A 27,764-nucleotide genomic window follows, 5' to 3' on the forward strand; every position below is an offset into this window, starting at 1 on the left:
AACACTGTTTTAAAGTAAAAAAAAAATAATAATAATAATAATAATAATAAATATATAAATTATATTTTTAAATGTGTTTTTGTTTAGATACTCTTGTCACAAACCCTATTTCCAGCTTCTTCTTTTTTTTAGCGGGAGGGAGAAAAATCATAAATGACCTGAAGACAATAGAAGGGTTAATTCAATAGAGATGACACAAAATCAATATATCCCCATCAACACTACCAGCCCCACATTATCCCTCAAAGCAGCGCTGGGAACGGACACGCTGCTCCCTGCTCAGACGGAGTGAGTGATGGTGGAATTTGGAAGTCTTGAGCGTCCGGGAGAAACGGAGGCGGGGCGGTGCGGGTCCAAGAGAGACTCGTCCACCGAAAATAAACCTGCATGAGGGGGGAAAACGAGTACTTGGGAGGAGGAGAAAGAAGAAGAGAAGGGGAAGCAGCAGCTCGAAAGAGTGCAGAGGAAAACAGGGAGAGAGAGGGGAGTGCCTGCGTTTGCAGCGGATTAAAAACTGCGCAATTTCCAGACGCACATCTCCTCCTCAGATGAAACTCGTGTGTGGACATGAGGGTCTCGCGCCGTGGTACCATCCTCGCTTGGCCATCATATTACGAGACCAGAGAGGAGTCGTGAGATGGGCGCGTGCGTTTTGGAGGAGAAGACTCTGGAACAATTTTGCTCGCTGATGTGTGTGTCACATCATCTCCTCTTACAGTGGTTTCATAACGCAGCTGCGCCGACATTTTACAGTGTGCGATTCAAATATCCTCCTGTATGACATGATGAAGGTGCTGACGGATCGCGCTCTGCGGCGTTCATTCACAGCACGAGACGAAAGCAACTGCGCAGTTGCTTTTTTAGCTTGCATTTTTACAATGAGGACATGCGAGGAGAAGAAGCCACCTCCCAGTTTGACTCTTCGTGCATTAGCAGGTAAAGACAGACACTTTCTGGACTTTATGCACCACGTAAACACTGCATATGGATCGGGCATCTTACGCCTGTTGTATTCTAATAATAGCCGTATTATGTTGCCATGAGTCACTAGGTGTGAAATGAGAAGAAACGTGTCGGAAACGTGATCATTTCCCGCCTTTAATTTCCTCACAGGTTGATGAAATTAACAGGCATTATGTGATGGTTGCAAACTGAAAGTGAGTGAAGGTTTCCATATGAGTGGTGGATAAAGTTGCCCACCCTTTACCAGAAATACGAGTGAGATCACAGTTAATGTGAACCGGGAAGACTGTGGGAGTTTAATATTATGTAATCGTCTGTTTTAGAAATACTATTTGTAATATAGCACAGTACATATACATTTATACATGCATATATATATATATATATATATATATATATATATATATATATATATAATATATAATTTTTATTTTATATTTTAATTAATGATGAATGCAAAACTCCCATTTGTTATAAACGTTTGTGAATGTGAGGGTTTCACATAGTTAAATAATGAAATGTCAGATAATCGATGAATGAGATTTGGGCCTGACTGTGGGCGCTTTAGAGTGTCGCATTTTCTCTCGGAAATGTCATGTGGTGAAGTTGTGGCGGGATCAGAGATTTTCCAGGAAGAACATTTGAATTTTTTTTTTCTGTTTTCTCTTCCTTTCTACTGCTGCTGACTGTGCGTCGCCGCCCCCTTTTTCCCTCCTGTGTTTTCCTTGTATGACCGCAGGGGGGCGCTGCTGCACCGCTAAAGCGCCTCCCCTCAGAGCTTTCTAGAGCTGCCACGCTTTTGGGAAGGAAGGGTCATGGCGGCGGTTAGTTAAAAGTACACTCGGTATTTTTTTTTCCAATTGAAGTTTGGCACATATCAATAGTTCTATTTGATAAATATGTTTAAAAATGATTTACATTATTTATTATTATTTATGGAGGTGAAAACTCCAGTAATATCAATCTAATAGAAAAAGCTGGTCGTTTATTCTACATGGAGTGGGTCACATTGGTGACTTAACATGACCAGTTGTGTCATGTAATTGACTGAGTTAATTATAACATTTTTACTAAACTTAATTTAGCACTTTCAGTGCTTAGTGTGCCGTGAACACAATGAGGCCACAGCCACCACACTAAAGGAAATGTGCGAAAATTTGTTAGCACTGACTGAATGTAAACGACAGCCATTATTATGTGTGGTATGAGGCAGAAAATAGAAACAAACAGCTTTGCTGTAAAGAGGCAGCAGTTACTGAACAAACTCGATGCATCCTGGCCTATAGGTATCAGTATGAAGTCTAAACCTCTGGTACTTTTGGGAAAAATAAGATCAAGCAAAAATAAAAACAAAAAACCTTTGCTGCATCCGAAATCGCTTACTGTCTGAGTAGGTACTACATTTGATTTTGAATGATTTTGAACTGTTAAACATACTACATCCGCCATGATGTTACTGTCACATGCCAGAGTCACTTCACTGCCAATCATAAATCCCCTTCCTATGGCCTCATGGGATTTTCACATACTATGCAGTAAGGAAGTATTAGATTTTTAAAATCCTTCATTATAATTCTCTACAGACTTGCTTTCCACTCAGTGATCTCTATAGGTTATTGCTGTATTATGTGATACAAACTACATTATAAATCAGTGTTTCCGTCAAGTTTAAAATCAACACCAACGTCCATCTCTGCAACTTTTCCAACTCATAAATAGGACTTCACTTGTAGTTACGATATTTCCGACTTGCACATTAGTTTCAGTAATTCTCAACTTATTTTGCCTCAGGAACCAGATTTTAAAAGTTGTCCCAACTACACATGATGATGATTATCTTTATATACAGTTAGCCGTGCCCTGATCTCTGGGAACCTCTCAGAACAGACTTGGGTCACGTTATCCTCAGCTGAGGTTGTTTTACAGAACTGTTGTAACAACAGTCTTGAAGCTTTAGACGGACTCAAAATGAGTATTTTTATGAATGCTCATTGATTTCACTTGAAGCTGCATGACTAATTGAAAGATCTCGATTCCAACACCCAGACAAACTTATTCCTTAATGACAACAATTCGGCCACGTCTGTTGAACCACCCCGGAATGAGATTTCAAGGGGGCAAACAGCAACAGCCTGCACTGGGGCTCTGGATACCCCAGCTACAGTTTCATAAGTATGAAACAGCTTCTCAAAAGTCTTTTCAACCAGTATAATTTAGAGCTGCATGATTAATTGTTAAAAGATCGTGATCTCAATTCAAACACCCACACAATCTCATTCCTAAATGGCAACAAATCAGCCATGTCTGTTTAACCTTTGACAAAATCACAGAGGAACATTTAAATCTGCATTTGCACAGCCACTAACCCAGGCGGTTAGGCAATCTAGGTATGAAACGGCTTCAAAAAAAGGCTTTTCAACCACACAGCATCATTATTTTTGCGTTACAAATATTCAAATTATCACAGAAGTACTGAGATAAAAGATTATAGTAGGTATATAAACACTGAAGCGATCAAAATAGAGTAAATCACTTTTTGAAAGTAAGTTGGCACTTCAGAAAATGATTGATTAGATCATTCAAAAACACTGATACATCCAGTAATGAAACAAGTGATTTATGAGTCATTGAATCATTAATTCAAACTGTTTTTTGTAAAATAATTAATTCAGATTAATTAAACATTTTAGATAGACTGCAGCAATTAACATTTTGTCAGAACCTCTAGTAAATGACATGTTATTTTGTTTTGTTGTCTGTTCGCAAAGACCCGCCTCCTTTAGTTACTGTTGCTATGTCCGACAAGCCATGCCGCTCTCACTCCACACATCATGTTCTCACGCAGTGAAAAATACATCACGGAGCAAAGAGGACACTGACAATGTATCGACAGACAAGACAGAGCAGGTTACTTTTGATATGAAACAAAGTCTCAAATTTTGTAATTTTTAAAGAAATTTAAACAATAAATACTGTTTTGTGGCTCTTTAATGTGTCGTGATAGATTGCTGTAGTGCCTCAATTCAAGCAGCTCATGAACCGATCATCTCTTCTTACTAGTTCATTTATAGCATCAAATAAACATAAATGAACCACATTTCAACCAAAGAAAGTCATCAGTACACATAATTTTTCAAGTTCAAGTCCACCAACGTTAATCTGCTAACTCCCCTGACTGCTTTGTCGGACTAAATGGCGGATTCTGTGTTATGATTGGTTAGATCGCCTGTCAATCAAACTCCAGGCGAAGGGTCACCTGTGATCACTATATGAAAAAAACAAAACATGATACTCAGTGTATCCAGAATCATTATTTCTGTTTTACAATAATTCAAATGATCACAAAAGTAGTAGGATCAAAGTTTATAGTTTGTATATAAACACATATATGTCTACAGAAGCTATCAAACCAGGGCAAATCACCTTTTGAAACATGATGCTTGAAAGAAAGATTGTATCACTACATTGTTACACCAGTAGGTGGTGTTGTACACCAGTAGTGTTGTTGAATCATTCATTCAAGAGGTTTGTTCAAAAATGCTGATTCATCCAGTAATGAAGCAAATTAAGTATTTATGAGACATTTAATCATTAATTCAAATTGATTTTTAAAAAATTAATTAAACATTTAAATAGACTGCAGCAATTAGACTGCAGCAATGAATATTTTGTCAGAACCTCTAGTAAATTACATGTTATTGTTTATTTGGGAGAATTCTGAATCTATTTTATCTGGAATCGTGCAGCTCTAATTTCACTGTTGAATTTCACAATCACACAAATAACTTTTTGAAAGAAAAAAAAAAAAAAAAAAAAAAACTTTTTAAATATTAGCAAATTTGCATAAATAAAACCCATCTCTTATTTCTCATATTGTATCATCAATACACTATATATACAATGTCTCTATGCGATTTGTATCAGAAAATCTGAACAGCATTGATGTGTCTTACATTACTGACACACCCTCCATACTTGCTACCTGAACTCCGGTAACCTCACTCCACCTAGCAACCATCCCAAACCAGCCACAATCCCTGTTTCAACAACTTCACCCTGCCCTAAGCCTCAGAGAAGGATTGTCGCACTGCTCTCATGTCCCTCTAACACCTCACATGTTAGTAGTCTAATGCAGGTTTGCTGGGCTTGTATTATTGCTGATGTGATGTGTTATTATTGTGAGCTGTAAATGTTTAGAGAGAACATTTATTTCTGTCTTGTTAGTATTGAGAAAAATGAATTATGGTATAACTTGAATTATTGTTTCTGCTCAGATAAGTGGTTTAAGCTGACCTCTCCTACTCCTTGTCCCTACATTTTAAAAGGTTGCTTTACCAATTCAGCATCACTTTCTTTTTGAATGTATATGTTATTTTATATTACCATTAAGGGAACATCTCTGTGTTGTTCATTCCACTAGATGGCAGCACATGCTCAGAAAATGAAGGTTGTTCAGATTCCTTTGTGTTTGGCAGTACAAAACTCTAGCCTGTTTCTTCATGCCAAACATGAAGACAAACCAAACATGCCAGTGCGGATGATCATGTGAGCACATCTTGGAATTACACAGAAAGTTGCTTAAGTTGTGTACACTTGTGCAATGGTTCTCAAGTAGTGGGTCACGACCAACGATTAAGTCACAATGTTGTTGTGGACAGCAAGGCGAAAACTGTTTAATGCAAATAAGTTATGATAGCAAAATAAATAGGACAATTATTGGTCTAGACTATGCGTCCAATAAATCGCTTCAGCTTTGGTGCAAATGAAGTTGTTATTTAGTAGATGCCAATATGTACACTAGAGATGCACGATTATCAACGATTATCATTTTTACAAAATCACATTCAAATCTGTGTTGATGCTGTCGCTGACCCAGAGAGAGCAAGTGTTATGTATAGGAACGAAACAGCTTCACGAACAGTCTTTTCAACCAGACAGTATAATTATTTTTTTTACAAATATTCATATTATCACATAAGAACTGGGTTAAATTTTATAGTTCGGATATAAACACTTGATGTCTCCAGAAGTGCTCAAAATAGAGCAAATAACTGAATCTATTACATTGTTACACCAGTTGGTGGCGACAAATGACTGTTAAAAAAATATTTCTCATTGAATCATTCAATCAAGAGATTTGTTCAAAAACACTGATTCATCCAGTAATGAAACAAGTGAAGTATTTATGAGTGGAACATTGAATAAATTGAATTTTTTTTGTTTTTTTTTCCAAACATTTTAAATGCATTACAGAAATTAATATTTTGTTAGAACCTCTAGTAAATTACATGTTGTTTTGTTTAGTTGTCAGAATTGTGGGAGAATCGTGACCTCATTTTGAAATGAAAAAAAAATGTGATTCTCAATTTATCCAGAATCATGCAGCTCTAATGTACATCCTCAAATGGCAAGAAAAAAGTATGAAATACTTGCAATAAGCACATGATTTATGCTGACCACAGCAAATTTTGTGCAGTGAGTTATTTTAAGCTAGAGGCCATTAAAACAGTCAAAAATACAAGAAACAGTTTGGTACTGTATTGTCACCACTTAATGTTCAGTGCAAATCTAAAGACATGACTTACAGACTATAATATTAATTTACACGTCTTTTTTCTTTCTTTTTCTTTTTTTTTTTTTGTGGTAATATCGTGACATGAAATCCTCAAGATTTTTTAAATGAACAACATCAACATGTGTAAGTATTTTAAATAACATTATTTTCACCTTCTACAGAGTTTGCTGTTTCACCATGGCTAAAATTTGGTTGGCCAACATGAGCATCAGTCTGGACAAGTCTATGAATCACAGATCCAATGAAACACTCACAGTGCCTTCTATCTGCCAATGGGAGAGAGCGATCAAGACACACATCATGTGGACCAATGGGATGGCTGGATTCTGTCTGTGGCCGGAGTGGATGATGGGACAGAGGTCAGTTGGCATGAAATTGTTGAAGATTAAGTTGTCTCCTATAATACACAAAGTAGTTCACTGTATTAATCCCTGGGTTGTTTCAGGAAAGTGTTTTGCCAGGAGTTTATAGTGAACAGTAAATATTTGCTGGTGGCCTGATGCTACATTTAAAAATAATTTTTTGGTTCTGTCATCTTAATAATTGTAATTTTGTGTTGTCTGTGTCTGTAAAAATGAACAAAAACATACACTATCAAAAATTTGGGGTCAGTACAATTTTTAATGTTTATGAAAGAAGTCTCTTATTCTCACCAAGGCTGTAAATACAGTAAAACTAAAATTTTGTAAAAATATTATTATTCATATTATTATTTTTCTATTTAAATATATTTTAAAATATCATTTATTCCTGTGACATCAAAGCTGAATTTTGAACATTTCTGATTATTACTAATGTTGAAAACAATTGTGCTGCTAAATATTTTTTGTGGAAACCGTAATGCATTTTTTTATTTTATTTTTTGCATTCTTTGATGAATACAAAGTTCAAAAGAACTACATTTATTTAAAATAGGAATCTTTTGTAACAATATAAATGTCTTTCCTGTCACTTTTTTGTGCACCCTTGCTGAATAAAAGAATTGATTTCTTTCACAAAAAAAACTCTAACCCCAGACTTTAGTGTATATACAATATCAATAAAACAAAATATTAAAAAATATTCAGCTATCACATTGTTTGAAGATTATATTTTACATTACAGCATGAAACTGGTAAAATAAATTGCCTACCTAATCTGTGCGAATTACAGTATCTCACAGAAGTGAGTACACCCCTCACATTTTTGTAAATATTTTATTATATCTTTTCATGTGACAACACTGAAGAAATGTCACTTTGCTACAATGTAAAGTTGTGAGTTTACAGCTTGTATAACAGTGTAAATTTGCTGTCCCCTCAAAATAACTCAACACAGCCATGTCTAAAAGTCTAAACTGCTGGCCACAGAAGTGAGTACACCCCTGAGTGAAAATGTCCAAATTGGGCACAATTAGCCATTTTCTCTCCCCAGTGTCATGTGACTTGTTAGTGTTACAAGGTTTCAGGTGTGAGTAGGGAGTTAAATGTGTTAAATTTGGTGTTATCGCTCTCGCTCTCTCATACTGGTCACTGCAAGTTCAACATGGCACTTCATGGCAAAGAACTCTCTGAGGATCTGAAAAAAAATTGTTGCTCTACATAAAGATGGTGTAGGCTATAAGAAGATTGCCAAGACCCTGAAACTGAGCAGCAGCACAATGGCCAAGACCATACAGCGCTTTATCAGGACAGGCTCCACTCAGAACAGGCCTGATAATGGTCAACCAAAGAAGATGAGTGCACGTGCTCAGCATCATATCCATAGGTTGTGTTTGGGAAATAGCTGCTAGCATTGCTGCAGAGGTTGAAGGGGTGGGGGGTCAGTCTCTCAGTGCTCAGACCATACGCCACACACTGCATCAAATTGGTCTGCATGGCTGTCGTCCCAGAAGGAAGCCTCTTCTAAAGATTGTGTACAAGAAAGCCTGCAAACAGTTTGCTGAAGACAAGCAGACTAAGGACATGGATTACTGGAACCATGTCCTGTGGTCTGATGAGACCAAGACTAACTTATTCGGTTCAGATGGTGTCAAGCGTGTGTGGTGGCAGGTGAGGAGTACAAAGACAAGTGTGTCTTGTCTACAGTCAAGCATGGTGGTGGGAGTGTCATGGTCTGGGGCTGCATGAGTGCTGCCGGCACTGGGGAGCTACAGTTCATTGAGAGAACCATGAATGAGCAGAGCATGATCCCCTCCCTTCAGAGACTGGGCTGCAGGGCAGTATTCCAACATGATAACGACCCCAAACACACTTCCAAGATGACCACTGCCTTGCTAAAGAAGCTGAGGGTAAAGGTGATGGACTGGCCAAGCATGTCTCCAGACCTAAACCCTATTAAGCATCTGTGGGGCATCCTCAAACACAAGGTGGAGGAACGCAAGGTCTCTAACATCCACCAGCTCCGTGATGTCGTCATGGAGGACTCCAGTGGCAACCTGTGAAGCTCTGGTGAACTCCATGCCCAAGAGGGTTAAAGCAGTGCTGGAAAATAATGGTGGCCACACAAAATATTGATAATTTGGGCCCAATTTGGACATTTTCACTTGGGTTGAGTTATTTTGAGGGGACAGCAAATTTACACTGTTATACAAGCTGTACACTCACTACTTTACATTGTAGCAAAGTGTCTTTTCTTCTGTGTTGTCACATGAAAAGATATAGTAAGATATTTACAAAAATATGAGGAGTGTACTCACTTTTGTGAGATACTGTAAATCCAGTCTTTCAACTTTTGTCATGACCAGGATGGAGGAAACCACAAGAATACACAACCAGTTCATCCACCTAGATAATGAGTCCCACATTAATAGGACAATCAAGACAACTCAGTCACCAATAATTTAAGTGTGCTGTAACTAACACTTGGACACTTGCTAGACTTCCATGTTAAGGACATTAAACTGAGAAACAAGTCAACATTATTTTCGGTGGTAATTGATAGACGGATACAGATGCTGTCCATGGAGCTTAAGTTATATTTAACCTGTAACCTGTATTTCATTCAGTGTCTTTTTAATGGTTTAAAAAGAGTTTAAAATAAAGTCAAATTGAGAATATTAATATGAAGAATTGAGGGTTTTATGAGGCTCATACAGTGTGCATGATGGTGTTTTCTTCTGTGTGTTTGTGGAGGCGCAGTATTGTATATGATGGTGTTGATGTGCAGCAATGGAGATGTTGATGATAGATTCATGGCTTTGGCTTTTAAGTCTAATTTCTGCTGCTGTTGTGCCATTAGAGGAGAACTGATACTGTTTGATTACCTCTCAGCTGCCTTCCATTGGCTGGTGTTCTGCGAGGTCTCTAAGTGCAGTCTGGGATTAGTATTACAGTGATTGATTTATTTAATGATATAAACCATTCAAAGAGCTCTCATGGATTCCTGTTTTGTGACTTCAATACCGTTGTACATACCAAACTGTCATTTTTGTGTACCGTTACACCCCTAGTAGAAACCAGTGCTGGAAACGGGAAGACCAGCAATTACTTGCTTTTCTGTTAACAGTACCACAAAGTATATATTGTGCATATCAGTAGCTTTCACAACAACTGCTCTGTTCTGTTCTTTGTTCTCTGTTAGAAGCCAATGTTTAGAGCCACACAAGCCAATGTTTTGAATATCCGTAGAAATTTGCTGCATGTTGTAGCTTAATCTGGCCAAGAGCCATGCATTAAAGGTGCCCTAGAACTTTTTTTAAAAGATGTAATATAAGTCTAAGGTGTCCCCTGGATGTGTCTGTGAAGTTTCAGCTCAAAATACCCCATAGATTTTTTTAAATTCATTTTTTTAACTGCCTATTTTGGGGCATAATTAGAAATGAGCTGATTCAGGGTGTGTGGCCCTTTAAATCTGGTGCTCCACGCCCCAAGAGCTCGCGCTTGCCTTAAACAACACAAAAAAGTTCAAACAGCTAATATAACCCTCAAAATGGATCTTTACAAAGTGTTCGTCATGCAGCATGTCTAATCGCGTAAGTACAGTGTTTATTTTGATGTTTACATTGATTCTGAATAGGGGTGTAACGATTTATCGCAGTACGATATTTCGCGATGCAAAAATGTTACGATATGCATCGTAGAGTGATGGTTTTTACGATATGACGGCAGTCTAATCTTATTGGTTAAGCTGCCAACGTGACCTACTCTGCAAGGTGGGAGTGAGGGAAGACGGTTGTCACAGCATATAAATGGTGTGTCTCCATCAGCTCTCTAGTTCAGTAAGTGTTTCGGGCACACATTGAATCTTGCAAGCAGGTTTAAACGTTTCTCGCGTCAGTCTCTTGCTTGGTCGCGTGAGAAAAGTCGAGGCTTTCCCTTACCGCAGTGCCACAGGTGCGTTTTCCAGGCGCCTCGAGATGTACAATTCTCTTTCAGAATGCCGCAAGCGCACCGCAGGTCGTGTGACAAGAATCAACCGATCAGCTTCGGCCTTTCCGTAAACAAAACATCAAAAGCTCAGCCGAACAGCTGACAATAGCTGTTAAGGGTGGTTTTTATATCTTATCTCCATAAATATATCTAGTAGTAAAGCTAATGCAAGGGCTAGAAATCATTTATCCTTTGCAGAAACTTCCTGATACTCTTCGAGATCGCAGTTCATGGTTGCATAGCAACGACCGACACCACTGGAGCGCAAGTGCTTTGGAAAGGAGAAGTGGCGCGGCCGCGCCTTCCACGCATTTTTAGACGCGATATGTGAACGGCCCCTATTCATAATTCTAAGTTCATGTTAAATTTAACATTCTTTTTCAGTGACAGACAGACCTATTCAGCTGTTGATTTGAATACAGAAGGTTTTTATTAAACCTTGAAATGTGATCTTGTATGTACAACAAGGAAAATTATTGAAATTTGTTAATGTTTTTTGAATAAATCTTGTTTGAATTTCAGTTTCATTTTGTTCAAAATATTGTGATACGTATCGTATCGTGAACTCCGTATCGAGATACGTACCATATCGTGAGCTGAGTGTATCGTTACACCCCTAATTCTGAATGAGTTTGAGGCTATGCTCTGTGGCTAACGGCTAATGCTACACTGTTGGAGAGATTTATAAAGAATGAAGTTGTGTTTATGAATTATACAGACTGCAAGTGTTTAATAATGAAAATAGTGACGGCTCTTGTCTCCGTGAATAAATATAAGAAACGATGGTAACTTTAACCACATTTAACAGTACATTAGCAACATGCTAACGAAACATTTAAAAAGACAATTTACAAACATCACTAAAAATATCATGTTATCATGAATCATGTCAGTTATTATTGCTCCATCTGCCATTTTTCACTATTGTTCTTGCTTGCTTACCTAGTCTGTTGATTCACCTGTGCACAGATCCAGACGTTCTGCCCTTGTCTAATGCCTTTCATAATTTTGGGAACATGGGCTGGCATATGCAAATATTGGGGGCGTACACCCCGACTGTTACGTAACAGTCGGTGTTATGTTGAAATTCGCCTGTTTTTCGGAGGTCTTTTAAACAAATGAGATTTACATAAGAAGGAGGAAACAGGGACAAGGAGTTTGAGACTCACTGTATGTCATTTCCATGTACTGAACTCTTGTTATTCAACTATGCCGAGGTAAATTCAATTTTTGAATCTAGGGCACCTTTAAAAGACTTTCTGACATCAAATTGTCTATAAAATATTACATTTCATGACAAGACTACAGTTTACCTCAGCAAACAAATATATGATATATTAAACTAAGTAATGTTTTTGTTGTTGTTTTGTTTTTTTTTTAAGTTGAAGCAATTCATTTAAATACTTTGTTGTATGAATTATTATTATAAAAAGTTATATGTAACCAAAATTACAAGTCAAAGCCAAGTTAGGTAAATGGTAAAGCTATTTCATGTATTCTGAATTATTTACACTATTAAAGAGTTGGATTCTTATGCTAAACATGGCCAAAGTTTTAAAAAATGAGTTGGACGCATAACGGAGTATTTCTGTGCCAAAAATTTCAGATTTCTCACAGACTTCAGACAGTTTTTTTTGAGCATGGCCCTTTATTACGTAAAAAAGGGTGGAATTCCTTGTACAGGCACTTCTCCTGGAAGAGCGCACAGATCGACCGGAGCGAGAGAGCAAGAGCACGCCCATCAACGTGCTTCGTTCAGGTTACGGAAGTCATCGGCAGTGCTGCACAGAACTTGCTCGAGAATGATTTGTCACTTTGCCACAATATCAACAATGTCACCAAAGAAGTGTGTTTTTGGTTGTGAGGGAAAGATAATCTTGCTTCCCAAAGAACCCAGTGTTAAGTTGAGCTGAGAGATTTGCGCACGCGCATTACATTGATGCGCTCTCGATATTTGTCATTAAAATAACCATAGAAATCGCCTTAAATTAACTATCAAAATAAGGATAAAGTCGTGTCTGATAGTTGCGATCAATTTTTTATTGGTTAAAATAAATGGAGAATATCGCTTGTTTTCCATGGCTGCTCAAGCCCTCAGGATCGGTGATTATGGTTTCATAAACCAAGCCCAGTTCGACACTGGATTTACAGATCATTTGAGCGGTCACAGCGATAATGAACCACAGGCAGTGAGTAAAACTGCATCAAATGTCTGTTTTGTTGGCAATAGGTGCTTAAGTGCATATAATGTAAACAACACGAACACAGTGATTTCATAAATTCATTATTCATCTTTCACTGTGCCCTATATTCATTATAGCGATTCAAAAGTTATCCAGGGATAATGCGATGGTGTATTGTGTGTGATTAAATACATTTGTTTAGCTCCCCATCGATAGCTTGCAGATGATCGCTACGCAAAAGCTGCGCTTGCTCGTCACTCTTTAGCTCCGCTCACACGGCACGCCTCCCGGCGCTCGGCTGTTTTCGGAAAGACTCGGTACAGCGTGTCTGTCTTTTATAAATCTGATCAAACTAAAGACTGTTTGGAGATATGAAGACAACTGGAATTATAGCGTAAGTCCGTGTGTCATTGGCCAAAGAAGGAATTTCTTGTGGCTCATAATGTTTGTGCTGGTATATTATCTGAAAGAGGATTGTAGAGTTTGAATAAGCCAGTATGTGGTGATGTATAAGTGAAATGTAAGGTGCTGAGAAAGTGTGTCCTTCATGAATGGAGAGATGAATGTGTCATCTGTGGATTAAACAGGAAGCTATTGAATCTGGACTGGGCCTTACAGCAGGGTGAAGTGAATTAGATTGTGAAAAAGAGTTATTGCAGTGTTTCTGGTAAATGTATGGTGTCATGCATCTATCAGGACATTGTATCAATCACCATGACAAGACTGTCAATCACCTGCCATTTCTGCACCGTCTTCACAGTGTCACCTTTGCACATACATGCACATGACTCTCTCCTTGAATGTCTTGAATGACACATAACTCTTCCCAAGGCTGGACATCAGTGGGACGTAACCATAAAAAAAAATAAAAAATAAAAAAAATAAAAACTTCTGTTCACTTCCTCCTCCATTATTTTACTGTGCTTTTATTTCCAGCCTTGTTTTAGAAAATATCTGATTATACTGTTGTTTTCTGAGATAGATAGATAGATAGATAGATAGATAGATAGATAGATAGATAGATAGATAGATAGATAGATAGATAGATAGATAGATAGATAGATAGATAGATAGATAGATAGATAGATAGATAGATAGATAGATAGATAGATAGATAGATAGATGTTATTTTGCTATTACATTCAAGCATGTCAATTTTGGCACATTTTCTGTCTTTTTATCAGTCATGTCCATCAACGACTAACTTTTATTATGTGGTCTTGACAGAAGGATAGAGAGGAAGGAAGGAAGGAAGGAAGAGAAAGAAACCAAAAAACGGCAATATTAGCTGAGTAAGCTGTAGGAATGAGTGTGGGTAGATATCCTGTGCACACCTCCTCTCAGCGTGGAGAAAAGAACATGATGTCACTCTGAGAGGAATCAAGGGGCTGATGTCACACATTCAGCCCACCTGCTGAAGGATGTGTGTGTGTGTGTGTGTGTGTGTGTGTGTGTGTGTGTGTGTGTGTGTGTGTGTGTGTGTGTGTGTGTGTGTGTGTGTGTGTGTGTGTGTGTGTGTGTGTGTGTGTGTGTGTGTGTGATGACTGACTCCCCAGTGGTACTGAAGAGGAGAGTGTGTGAGATTGATTGAGAAGCATGAATAAACTGAAGAGATGACTGGCAGGGAGAGAGACTTCATCCTTTATGTAAGTTTGACTGTTTGTATGGATAGAATCTGTGTGTGTGTGTGTGTTCAGTTTGACAGGTACACATGAATTTTCCCTGTGTGTATATGTTCTGTGTGTCCTGAGGGGTTTCTGGGTCTGTGTGTGAATGATTCTGTACAGAGGAAGTGATGTATGCCTGAGGCCCAGCTAACCATGAGAAGAAGGAAGAGAAGAGAGAGGAATGCAGGTGCAGAGGGCCCTGCGGGAATGAAGGGACAGAGGGGGAAGGAGTATCTTTAACCCGAGGGTTAAATAACACATCTAGTGTGTCTAACAACTTGGCCAACAGCACAAATGGAAAGCAATTGTCTTTATTTTTTGTTGTCTTTTTGATGCTCAACAGCATCCGTCTTCTTTCACTTGATGGTTCTGAATCAGGGAGTCAGGGCCCACTAGGGGGCCTCAAAAACAGCATAAAATGATTTAAAAATATACATTAAAATAATAAGATATTAGCTAATGATATACATCAGATTTTAATTAATTCCCTCAACACCTGTCATGCACTTGCTTTTAACTTTTGCCTTTATATTCATTATCAAGTGTCTGTGTATAGGGAGCAGCGGTACTGACCGAACATTTTGCAATTTAAGATATTTGTCAATGACGTCCAGAGCCAAATCCTCTGCCATCGTCTTGTCAGTCATCTCATCTCTCCTTACTCGTCACATGATAAGTAAAATCTGACTCTTGCTGCACTGTGCTAGAGCCCTGCATTTCTGCCCAAGCCCATTTCTGCTCAGGCCTGTTTTAGGATTGTCCTTCTTTTAATACTTTGGACATCCATTAATTAAAATAAACCATGAGAAGCGGATGACGGTAAAACAAACATATACATAGTGCTGCGCTGGCGGAAACAACACGAGACCATAGCTGCATCTCATTTCGGAGACTCTAGTTTAGAATTCAAATACAACGCGAATATGGAAACATTTGGATTTGTGCCGAATTGGAGAGCTGGCGATGTGTTCTTTTATTTTTCGTTATCGTTCTGTTCTGAATAGGCTACCGTGTACCTTTTATAGGATTTGTTGTCTATAGCTATGTGTTTATAGTTTGTTTTTAAACTGTCTAAGTGAAGTATTACTTGGTCAAAATTCTTGGTTAACAGTTAACCAGTCAATTATGAGCATCCCTAATTAAAACTTTCCAATGCGGATGCTGTGCTTTTTGTCCACGATTCTCTTTCTCTAGCCTATATGAGAGTGTTCTTCTGGCATGTTGTTTCCTTTTTTTGTTTGAAATTATTAATGACCATGTTCTGTGGTGAAGCCTTGATTTTTGATCCATAGCTAGGTGTAAGGTAAGACAACCTGCAAGTTTTTTTTTTTTTTTTTAATGTATAGCCAGTTTTGTTTTGTTTTTTTCCTTCCGCACGCTGTTGCGAACAGCATAGCAGCCTGCCTCAGCTTGTCAAAAATCTAAAGCTTTTTACTGTGGTAGTGCTAATAGACGTTTAAACTAACATTGTGATATGTCTATATTAGTGTTTTATGTCTATGGCTTTTATTGTAGGTAAGACAAGTGTTGATTTGAGAGTCTAAATCGATCAAATGTGGTCGATCAACTTACTGTCATCCGCTGCAGTCGTCACTTTAAGAAACAGAAACTTTAACTTTACAAACAAAGAAGTGCTCCACACATTTCTCTAAATTAACTTAATAAAGAAACGAAAAGGATTACAACTACTTTGCAATTAAAAACAAAACTGAACATTTGAATGGCTGCAACAAAGGCTGCGTTATGGGGAGGGGAAAAAGAAGGGCTCCAGTCAGGCTCGGGCCGAAAATTCTGACAAGCTGTCGGACAGGGGCCAGGCTAGGGCCTGAGCATCTTGGGCCAGGCTAGGACCTAGATTTGTGGCCCGTGCAGGGCTCTACACTGTGCTGTATGGAGCAGAGCAGACACTTTCAGTTTATAATTGTAACGTCCATTGTCTAACTGGATTGAATGTTTTTTATTGCTATAAAAAAAAAGCAGAATGACAGTGGGGGCAGTGGTCAAGTAATGTAATCTTGTATGGCGGATCATGGTGTAACACCAACTACTACAGCAAGTCTATTAAGAACCAGGGTTCCCACAGTCTTGGAAACCATATGAGGAAGTTTAAAAGTGTGATTTCTAGACATGGAAAAGTCATGAAAATTAGTAAAATCTTAAAAAGTCATGGACATTTCTATAACAAACATGTTTTTTTTTTTTTGTTAGTTTTTTTTTATTGTCAAAGTCTAAAATATTTTATTGGGTAGAAAAACCCTTTAAAAACCCTGTAATCACAAAAGTCATGTAAATAATTAATAAAAAATGTCTTACCTGAAAAACATTCAGTTATTGAAACTTCTGTGATTGTCATTTGTATTGTTTAAATAATTTACAATTATTTTATTTAATTATTGGTAAATGTTATATTGTTAATATAATTTAATATTTTTATAAATATTTGATCATTTAATTAAATTATTTTATCTTGCCACTCTTAATTTCTGTGAATACAAAAGTTTGAAAATTAGCTAACAGAAATATCTTGAGTCTTCTTCAAATATCATCTTTAAAAGTCAGAAAGATTGAGAAGCGCTGTCTTAATGGAAAGCAGAACACGGGACATTCTGCGAAACATCTCTTTTGTGTTACACTGAAGACAGAAAGTCACACAAGTAAACTTTCATTTTCGGGTGAACTATTTCTTTAGTAACTTCCCCTTATCATCATGAATGTTCATTCTCTTTCCCATGTTCAGTGAGGGAAGGTGATGAAGGGATGTAAAAATCAAAACCTCCTCTTCGCCCTCCACCTCTTTTGAATGAAAGCTAATCAAAGCCCACCCCCACCCCACACGCAGTCACTGCTCTCAGCTCTTTGTGTACCAGGCCTTTGTGCTCAAGAGGCCCTAACGGGGAGAAAGACAGAGAGAGAGAGACAGAACACTTAGAAGATGGAGGAGAGACTGACTGCTTTGTGATCACGTTAAAACACCACTGTAATTTACTCTGATGCTTCCATGCCACTTTATCAAGAACGCTGCCAGAATTTGACTGTGCAAGAACCAGAGCCTGACAGTGAACGCTGCATACATACACATACACATGTCCCCTGCTTAACCCCGACACAAACAGACATTACCCAGATGCTGCTGCAGCCAGTGAAATCAATCATGGCCTGTCCACTTCTCTCCCTCTGTCTCTTTCTTTAGTTGTCTGTCTTTGCTTCCCCCCTCTCTACTTCTCTCAGTGTATTTTCTGGCATGACAAATAACAGCACATTTGTATCTATATCTGAATAGTTAGAAACAATTTATATATTTACTTGATTGTTTACATTTTCTTTAAAAAATGTAAGTGGTGTTTAATGTACACTGAAAGACGTCTCTTATGCTCACCAAAGCTCCATTTGTTTTAACAAAAATACAGTAAAAGTGGTAATATTGTGAGATATTATTGCAATACAACTGTTTTTTATTTGAATATATTTTAAAGGGTTCACCCAAAAATGAAATTTCTGTCATTAAGTACTCACCCTAAAGAAAACCCGCAAGATCTTCGTTCATCTTCAGAACACAAATGGAGATATTTTTGATGAAATCCAAGAGGTTTTTTATCCTCTGAACAAAGGTCTTACGGGTTTGGAATGACATGAGGGTGAGTAATTAATGACAGAAATTTCATTTTTGGGTGAACTAACTGTATTTTAATACATTATTATATATTTCTATATATTCGTTGTGTCACATGATCCTTCAGAAATCATTCTAACATCATGATTTGGTGCTCAAGAAACATTTATTATTATTATTATTATCAATTTTGAAAACAGTTGAGCTGCTTAATATTTTTTGTGGAAACCGTGATACATTTTTCAGAATTGTTTGATGAATAGGATGTTCAAAAGAACAACATTAATTTGAAATAGCAATCTTGTGTAACATTATAAATGTATTTACTGTCAAAACACTGCTTCATGAAGCTTCAACGCTTCACAAATCTTTTATTTCGAATCACTGATTCAAAACAAAATATTCGTAAAGCTTCAAAGCTTCATAAAGAAGTGTTTTGAAATCGCCCATCACTAGATATTGTTGAATAAAGTCTTTATTTTGTGTTTTTGGTGCACAGAAAGTGTTCTCTTCACTTCATAATATTAAGGTTGAACCACTGTAGTCACATTAACTGTTTTAAATATGTCTTTAGTAGCTTTCTGGGCATTGAAAGTGTTAATTGTTATTTCAAAATATTAAATAATATATGTAAAACTAATATAGAATTATACATTTCAGTTAATCACATTTTTGCATCGGAGTCTGTGAAAATATCATGAGGTAAAGTAGAAAACTTTTTTCCAAGCCCTGATGTTAATATTACATATGAATAAGTAATTTCATGTCAGAGAAAAGACAGTTACCCATTGTCCCTCACACAATATCAGGCAGACATACTGTACAGCTAGTACACAGCGCTCCTTCTGTGCACCTAATAGCTGGGAAAGTTTTACATAGTGGAGCTCAATGACGAATTGAAACAAATCTTTTTATTTCTTTGTGTGTGTTGTGTGTATTGTAAGCAGTCTGTCAGGAAATGCAGTTCTGAGTTTGTTTTGCTTGCACTCGAGGGACAAAACTAGTCTCAGTCTCTCTCTCTCTAAGAACTCATTAACCTCTCTTCAGACTGTGAGCTGAATAACAGAACAGCAGGGAGCTTGTGTCAGGTCTACGTCACTCTGATAATAAGCCATCTAATGTTGTGTGTGTGTATGTGGGACATCTATTCGGGTGATGGTGGGGGCCGAGACGTGAACTCAAGGCTCGTGACTTGGACTCAAGTCAGACACAAGTCCCAATTTGCAAGACCTGTGACTCGACATAGCCAATATTAGAATACTTGAGACTCGACTTTGATATTATCGTAGTTACTTGTGACTTGACTCATTCTGGACATCTCATTTATTGATAGCGTGAGCTTAGACTCACACTGATGTTCAGTTCCGGATCAGCATGTCTGTCTGTCAGTGTGTGTCCTGGAACAAAATCAGCTAATATTACATTCACAACTTAACAGCTTTTTGTTGAGCAGTCAACTGAAAATCTGAAATAGGAGATTTGTTTCAAAATTATTTAATCATTTTGGATTCATGTTACCAAATCAGATTGAGTTCTTTTGAAGAAAAAATGTACTAGTCTGTAACAATTCTCTAGTATCAAATGTCTAAAAGTGGTTTCTAATTTTGCTTTGGAAGTCTCCAACAATAGGTTTACATGCATCCAAGGTCAAAAAACTTTATAATTTTCTCATAATATACATTGCACATGACCTCATTTCTTAAAGAGTCTAAAAAAACAGTTCATTCAAAGATTCCGATTTTTAAAACTTTGCAGACTTTTTCCATTCACAAACAGCTATTTTACACACTGCATGAAAGGTAATATTCAAAAAAGCATGATGGGGCACTTTTAAGAGCGAGGTCTCTTTTTCATACACATTTTAAATCATTTATAATGATATGTAAGATGAAATGTATGTGTATGAAATCACAGTAACATTCATTATATACATCTGATCTAATATGTCATTCAGACAAATTTGACTGAGATGGCCACAAATTGCGTAAATGTCTGTGCGTGATATAACTGTAAATTGAGAACTTAATTAAGGTTGTGTTTAATTAGACAGTTGTTATGGGAGTCCGCCAGCAGCCCAAAGCTCACAGGACAGTTATGGCATAACTTTAATTACCTGTTGTTAATTTTGAAGGCCGTACCCCATTAAAATACAGGAGCACACGCCTCTCCACATTGTGTGAACAGCGTGTTGGGTAGTGACAGATGGATCACTTCAGCGAGCGTGAGCACTCGCACTGCGTTGTGAATGTCTGTTCTAAAGTAGCTTTGTTCTCACTGTATAGAATACTGGAGAAATATTGAGACAGACTCTTCAGGATGAGAACAAAGAGCACACACAAAATCGAACGACGTGTCCGTATGACTGCACGTTCTGTTATTCTGTTCCTCTGCATGTTTCTTCTGATAAGAGTCTGTAACAGGCTTATGGTCCTTAAAACCTTTAAAAGAGATTGTCACACTGTCTTTGTTCTCCAGTGAAGATCCTCCCTGCTCTGTCTTAAACATTTCATGTGTGTTTGTTTTGTCTGTGAGGGTGTTCAAGAGAGCTAATGCACACCATGATTGGATGTGATGAAATCAGCAAGCAGTCTGGATTGGTGGAGATAGTTTTGGAGTTTGATGTTGTTGTCATCTTAGAGAATGCCACGTTTATGATGCAACGATTCAGCATGTTGATGACATTATGAGCTGTAATGCATCCACATGTGCTTATGAGATTAAAAGATTAAAAAACATTCCACTATTATTCTGATATATTCCGCTGTACTGTATATTGAAACATTTTTAGAATATTCAGTTAATTGTTGTAATTACTTCTGAAATATTTGCTAGCTTTTATATTTATTACAAATGTATATATAAAACAAAAATGTAAAATATAGAGTGTATTTTGATAGATAGATAATGCCTTATGGGACTATATCTAAAAACCAGTGCTGTCTATCAATTACAAAAATTAACTAGATTAACCCTTAAATGCATGACTGTTTCGCCAATCATTCTTACATATTCGGGTCTCTATCGACCCGGAACTATATCTAACATGGAAGGATCTCTACCTGTCGCGATAATATAAAACTCCTCTGATATTAGAGTAACAATTACAGAAGAATAAAATAAATCATATTTTGTTACCTTTTGGAGCTTGAAAGGGCTCATTCTGAGCAGATGTTTTATGCCATCATCACTGTCCTCGTCAGAGCTCATTTCCCAGTACATTCAGCAAATAATAGGCTAGTTTTATGTTTCAGGTCACGAATATAAGCCCATTCGGGATCTCAAACGTATTCTCAAAACTATTTCATTTTCAGCATCTTCAAAATCAATATTTCGATCACTTACAGCTTCACCAGATCCATCCAGTAACAGTTACAGTCATATTTCATTGCGTTCAGTACTTACTCTGCAGTAAATCACTGAGCCATTTCATGTTGTTATTATTATTTCGTTTTCTGTCTGAATGAGTCGTCACTTCAGCATTGTGTATCAGACACTGCCACCTTGTGGAATAAAGGTGAATCGCATTTATTCCGTCATCTAAGATTCAATTATTGTTGTGCAGAAAAATATATGTACACTCATACACACTTCGGGTCGTTTGCGACCCTATACAATTTTTACAAAAAATAGGCATTCTTTTATAATTTTATGATTTTTTTCTTGTTATATTCTTTATAATGAATTGATTGAGGAATACCAAGAAGGTTGATGTCTAACTTTAAAAAATGAACGAGGAGGTTAGTGAATGACGTCCTGGATCACAAAAGACCCAAGGTATGCATTTAAGGGTTAATCAAACATTTTTTCTGTGATTAATCATGATTAAAACCAGTTTTTATAAGTTTTTATATATTTCATAATGTTATAATTTCGCAGTTAATCTCCAAATTAATGTAGAAAAAGTATATTTTAAATACTTGTTTAATAGCATCTTTTTAAGAATGAAGGCCAGTATCTCTGATACTAATACAGCTACTGATGTCTCAAAGAAATAGATTTTTTTTTAAATTTTAAACCATTATAGACATTCAGCATTACAGTATAACTAAAAAAGTTATCAATTTTAACATTTATTATGCTTCAAAAAATTTAACAACTTAATTTAAGTGAACTTAAAACAATCCTCACATAAAAGTTATCAAACAGTCTGCACTGCATAAATTATTATTAATTAAAATAAGATTAATTCTTTTAAAGCTACAAAAGTCCTTTAGTCAGCACTTGAATGGTTTAAAAGCATTTGCATGGATAAGAGGTTGACCATATAATGGAACGCTCGTCAAAGGATGATGGTAAAAACGTATGCTGCGTTAATTGCATTAAATATTTTTAATTCGTTAAACTGAGAAAAAATTAATTGCATGCGTTAACGTTGACAGCACTACCACAAATATATTTTTACGTTGTTGTAGGGTATTTTCTCTGCAGGAATACTTGGTTTGATATTTTGTAAGAAAGAACAAAATGTCACACATTTCGCAAGCTAATGCCACACTTCTCAAGTCAAACATTTCACAAAAAGACTTTTCGGTTTCCAATTATTAACATCAAAATTAATACAAAAAAATGTTCATGGTAAGTATGAACTACACCTGTGGTTACTCTTCTAGGATATCTGTGAACTTGAGGAGAACCGACTATAGAAATCATGTTGGGAGTGGGATCAGTTAGTGAAGTCATCAGAAAAAGTTGCTCAGAAAAGTGAGGTTAGATCAGAGAAAAGCTCTAGTATCATTTGTGCAAATACCACTGAGTGTGATATTTTGTTTTCCAATGCAATGAAGTTAAGTGCAGCTTAAGTATCCAAATACTTCTTGTTGCTGTGACAGTATCTGTTTGTGTTTTCTGTGATTTGTGTGTAGGTCTGCTGTAGATCAGATAGCCTTAAAGGAGCAACGGTCCCTGTGTCCACAAGTAGCCGTATGTTTCGGTTTGTGTGTATGTTTTTGCAGGGTACCTTTAAGTCAGGGCCAGGCTTCTGTTGCCATGGTGAATGTGGAATCCAAAAAGCTTAGCTCTCCCTACAGCTCAAGCCCATTACGACATCTCATTGGCTGATTGTCCTGCATGGGATTGTGATGCGGGCTGTCAGCTGGCCAATAGGGCACAGACTGAGCGAGGGCTGTTGCTAGGGGGAGTTGCTTGGAAAAGAGTCAGCTGGGTTTTTCTCTCTCTCGCTCTTGCTCTCCCATTGCACTCATTGACTCCATCTCCCCCTCCCGTTTCCTCCTTCCTGTCTCTCCCTCTCTTTTTTGCACTTCTACACGTGCTCGGGGAATAGAGCACATGTTGAAAAATTCACTAAATATTTAATGTTGCTCTTTGGTGTGTGGAGCTCTGATGCTGTGTATAAGTGTGTGTGTGAGTGATGTGCAGAATTGTTTTGGCTTGGTATTTGTGTGTGTCTCTGTAAACATGTGTGCTTGTGTTTTTGTTCTCATGGGAATATAATGGTATAGCCATACGTGTGTGTGTGTGTGTGTGTGTGTGTGTGTGTGTGTGTGTGTGTGTGTGTGTGTGTGTGTGTGTGTGTGTGTGTGTGTGTGTGTGTGTGCATGTGTTTTTGTGACACATCAGGACACAAATTTGTATAATGACATGGGTATGAAATAGGTATTAAAAGGAGAGGGTGATTTTTGAGGACATTACCCCATGTCCCCATTTTTCAAAAGACTTTAAATCATACAGAATGAGTTTTTTTTGAGAAAGTAAAAATGTTCACAGTTTCCTGTGATGGGTAGGGGTAGTATATGACAATAGAAAATACAGTTTGTACAGTATAAAAACCATTACGCCTATGAAATGTCCCCACAATTCTCAAAAACAAACCTGTGTGTATGTGCACGCACAGAGCTATGCACTGAGTATCACGTAGGCAAAGATTTCCCCCAGTCACCCCCTTTATGCACTAAACCCAAACCAAGCGCCCCACACACTCCCCCTCCAAAACAAAAGCACACATATATGTACTTAGCCATCCAAAAGGGGACTTCCTTTTCACCTATATTGTTCTTAAATTAAAAATACTCTGTAGATTTACCCTAACCCCAACGATTGACATGATTTTAAGGTCATTGTAGACATAATTAGTCTCTTTTACTAACCTTTTTTTTGGTAATTTGAGGACTTAATTTGATGACATTTTTTCTCCAGATCTGAACTTTTGATTATGTCCAATATTCTGTATATTTAGTTCAGTCGCCCAGGGAGCGATTGGGATTTAGGTGCCTTCCTCTGGGGCACCTCAGTTGTGGGTAATGAGAGTGGAAGAGAGCACTGTTCATTCGCTTCCCCCACCTTCAATTCGCATTATTTTCACGTTTGCATAGTTGACGATTATAGCATTTCAGTATTTCTAATGAGACGTGTTTGTAAACTTGTTTACAAAAATAAAATAAAATAAAAGCCAAAATAAAAGCTCAACTGCAGTTTCCGACAAAATAAAAGCTCACCTGTTTATCTCTTTCAAGTATAGAAATTAGGACAAAACTAATTATGAAAGTTTCAGTTATTTTTCAGTACATTTGTTTTACAATAAATGTCTATTACTGCCATAGGTTGAGCCCCTTTTAAAGTTCAGGTACAAGTCAATGCACAGACTTTTTTCTTTGTTCAATTTGCACACTGATAATGGGTTGGAGCTTTTAATTTTGAACTCTCAAAGTGTATTAAAGGGTTAGTTCACCCAAAAATGAAAATTGTGTCATTAATGACTCACCCTCATGTCGTTCCAAACCCGTAAGACCTCCGTTCATCATCGGAACAAGGTTAAAGATATTTTAAATTTAATCTGAGAGCTTTCTGTCCCTCCATTGAAAATGTAGGTACAGTATACTGTCCATGTCCAGAAAGGTAATAAAAACATCATCAAAGTAGTCCATGTGACATCAGTGGGTTAGTTAGAAGTTTTTGAAGCATCGAAAATACATTTTGTCTCCCTCAGACTGTAAACGAAGCTCGGGCGCATTAGATAACACGTCATCAGCGTCACTGTCTGGAGTAAAACACCAACCGCCCTAAAACAGGAAAGAAGATGAAGAAGCATCGTCACTGTGGAGTGAAAGCGGATATATAAAACAGACCCAGAAGAGAAGACAATGCTGAATAAAGTCGTAGTTTTTGTTATTTTTGGACCAAAATGTATTTTAGATGCTTCAAAAACATGGACTACTTTGATGATGTTTTTATTACCTTTCTGGACATGGACAGTCTACCATACATACATTTTTAATGGAGGGACAGAAAGCTCTCGGACTAAATCTAAAATATCTTAAACTGTGTTCCGAAGATGAATGGAGGTCTTACGGGTTTGGAACGACATGAGGTTGAGTCATTAATGACATAATTTTCAATTTTGGGTGAACTAACCCTTTAACTTTAAAATGTACGCAATTTTCGTGCCCCCTAAAGGGATAGAGGTCCACCCACCACAGTTTCACAAATTCACAGAAGGCTATGGCTCTGGCAGGATAAAGTATTATAACACACCTCAGCTTAACTAAAACCATGTTAGATCAGACCACATCAACTGGAAAACGGTTGCATCATAGTGTTTCTAATTGCTCACATTTTCCCAAGAAGCCTTTGCTAATAGTTTTTAGCTATATTAGCCACTCTCTCTAATGGGAGCTTCCCCATTAGAATTAATTTCTGCTAAAGTGAGATTCCAGTTTCTCTATTACACTACATAAATACACACACATTACCATAACCTTCTTTGTGTATGTTGATCCATCTGAAAACAATAACACTAGGAGGAGTGTTAAAGCTTGAAGTGGAGAGCATGTTGATGAGATACAGTAGATTGGATCAAAGCACTCAACTCCACCCCACTCCCCATCCCTCCCTCCCTACATCTCTCTTGCTGTCTCCCTCCATCTCTTCTGGCACAAGCCCAGCTCTAAAACATGTATCTTGTTACTGTGTGTGCCCTCCTTTTTTCTTGTTTTCTAGTTATTATAAGCAGAGTGATAACCTACTTTTAAAGCAGTGGAGTTTATAGGGTTAGTTCACCCAAAAATGAAATTTCTGTCATTAATTACTCACCCTCATGTCGTTCCAAATCGCACACGCCCTTCGCTCATCTTCGGAACACAAATTAAGATATTTTTGATGAAATCCAAGAGTTTTTTTTTATTTTTTTTTATCTCCCATTGAAAACAATGAAATTACCACATTCAAGGTCCAGAGAAGTGGTAAAGACATTGTTAAAATAGTCCATGTGACTACAGTGGTTCAACCAGTAATGTTATGAAGTGACGAGGATACTTTTTGTGCGCAAAAACAAAACAAAATTAAAGCTGCAAGCAGCGATGAAAGGGCCCTCGTGGCCCAGTGGCCTTAGGAAAACTGTGAACTGTGGGCGATAGTCATTTAAGCGGATAAATAGAGAAGAAATATTTAAAAAAGTCATTTTGATGCACCACATTTCCTGCTGCCAGCAGGTGGCTCTTTGACTATACCTGAATATTGCCATGCAGATGTCTTCAGGCCAGGACTGTTATCAAACGTGCAGTTTGGAGAAGATAAGACATTGTATGCCTGAGTTACAACAACTTCCTCTTTCATAATGAAACATCAGAATTTGTCAGGCCGCCACGGACACACCCTTTAACGAAAACTCAAGACCTTCGCCAGTTTACATCGCTAAGGTCTTAAGATTAGACTGACCAAATATGGATGTTGATCTGGTTAAATCTCTACGAGGAGTTAATCACAGTGTAAAACATGTAATTTCCTGTTGTCCGCAGGTGGCGCTATGACTGTAACTGAATATTGACATGTAGATGTGTTCAGGGTAGGACTCTAATGAATCATGTGAAGTTTGGGGCAGATTGGACACTGCATGCCTGAGTTACTACAACTATCCTGTTTCATGGCGAAACATTGAACTTCGTCAGGCCGCCACAGACTCGCCCTTCTGAGAAAACTCAAGATCTTCGAAAATTTAACGTCACAAAGGCCTTTAGATTAGACTGACCAAATATGACCTTGATCTGATTAAAGCTCTAGGAGGAGTTTGTTAAAGTACAACGTCTGGAAATGGCAAAAACTGCAAAAATTTTGCGGAGAAAATTCTAAATATCTCACTTCCTATTAGGCTTACATATTTTGGACCCAGGTTGGGTACTGGGCTGTAACATATGTCTACCGAATTTCATACCTATATGTGAAATGTAGCGCGAAGGGCACTTAATTGAAATTTTGTAGGTGCCGCTATCGAGCCATTTTGCCACGCCTAATTCTGAAACCCATATCAGATGTAAATTTTCACCACTTCTGACGTGTGTGCAAAGTTTCGTGAGTTTTTTTGAGCATGTTTAGGCCCTCAAAAATGCAATTCATTTTGAGAAGAAGAATAATTGACTGTGTGCAAATAATTGACTTCCATCTTCCCTGTCATTCTCCTACACAGTT

At 37.5% G+C, this 27,764-nt stretch overlaps 1 protein-coding gene across 1 annotated transcript in view; it reads left to right on the forward strand.

Annotated features, from left to right (window-relative positions):
- Nucleotides 1–458: 458 nt before the first annotated feature.
- kdm6ba (lysine (K)-specific demethylase 6B, a) overlaps nucleotides 459–27,764 on the forward strand; it is a 104,358-nt gene continuing 77,052 nt past the window's right edge. The window contains exons 1-2 of the mRNA XM_067401781.1: nucleotides 459–936; nucleotides 6,700–6,897. The gene's annotated coding sequence lies outside the window, so the exon portion shown is untranslated. The remainder of the gene's footprint in view (nucleotides 937–6,699; nucleotides 6,898–27,764) is intronic.

Source organism: Chanodichthys erythropterus, chromosome 11 (genome assembly GCF_024489055.1).
Source record: "Chanodichthys erythropterus isolate Z2021 chromosome 11, ASM2448905v1, whole genome shotgun sequence".
Classification (NCBI taxonomy): domain Eukaryota; kingdom Metazoa; phylum Chordata; class Actinopteri; order Cypriniformes; family Xenocyprididae; genus Chanodichthys; species Chanodichthys erythropterus.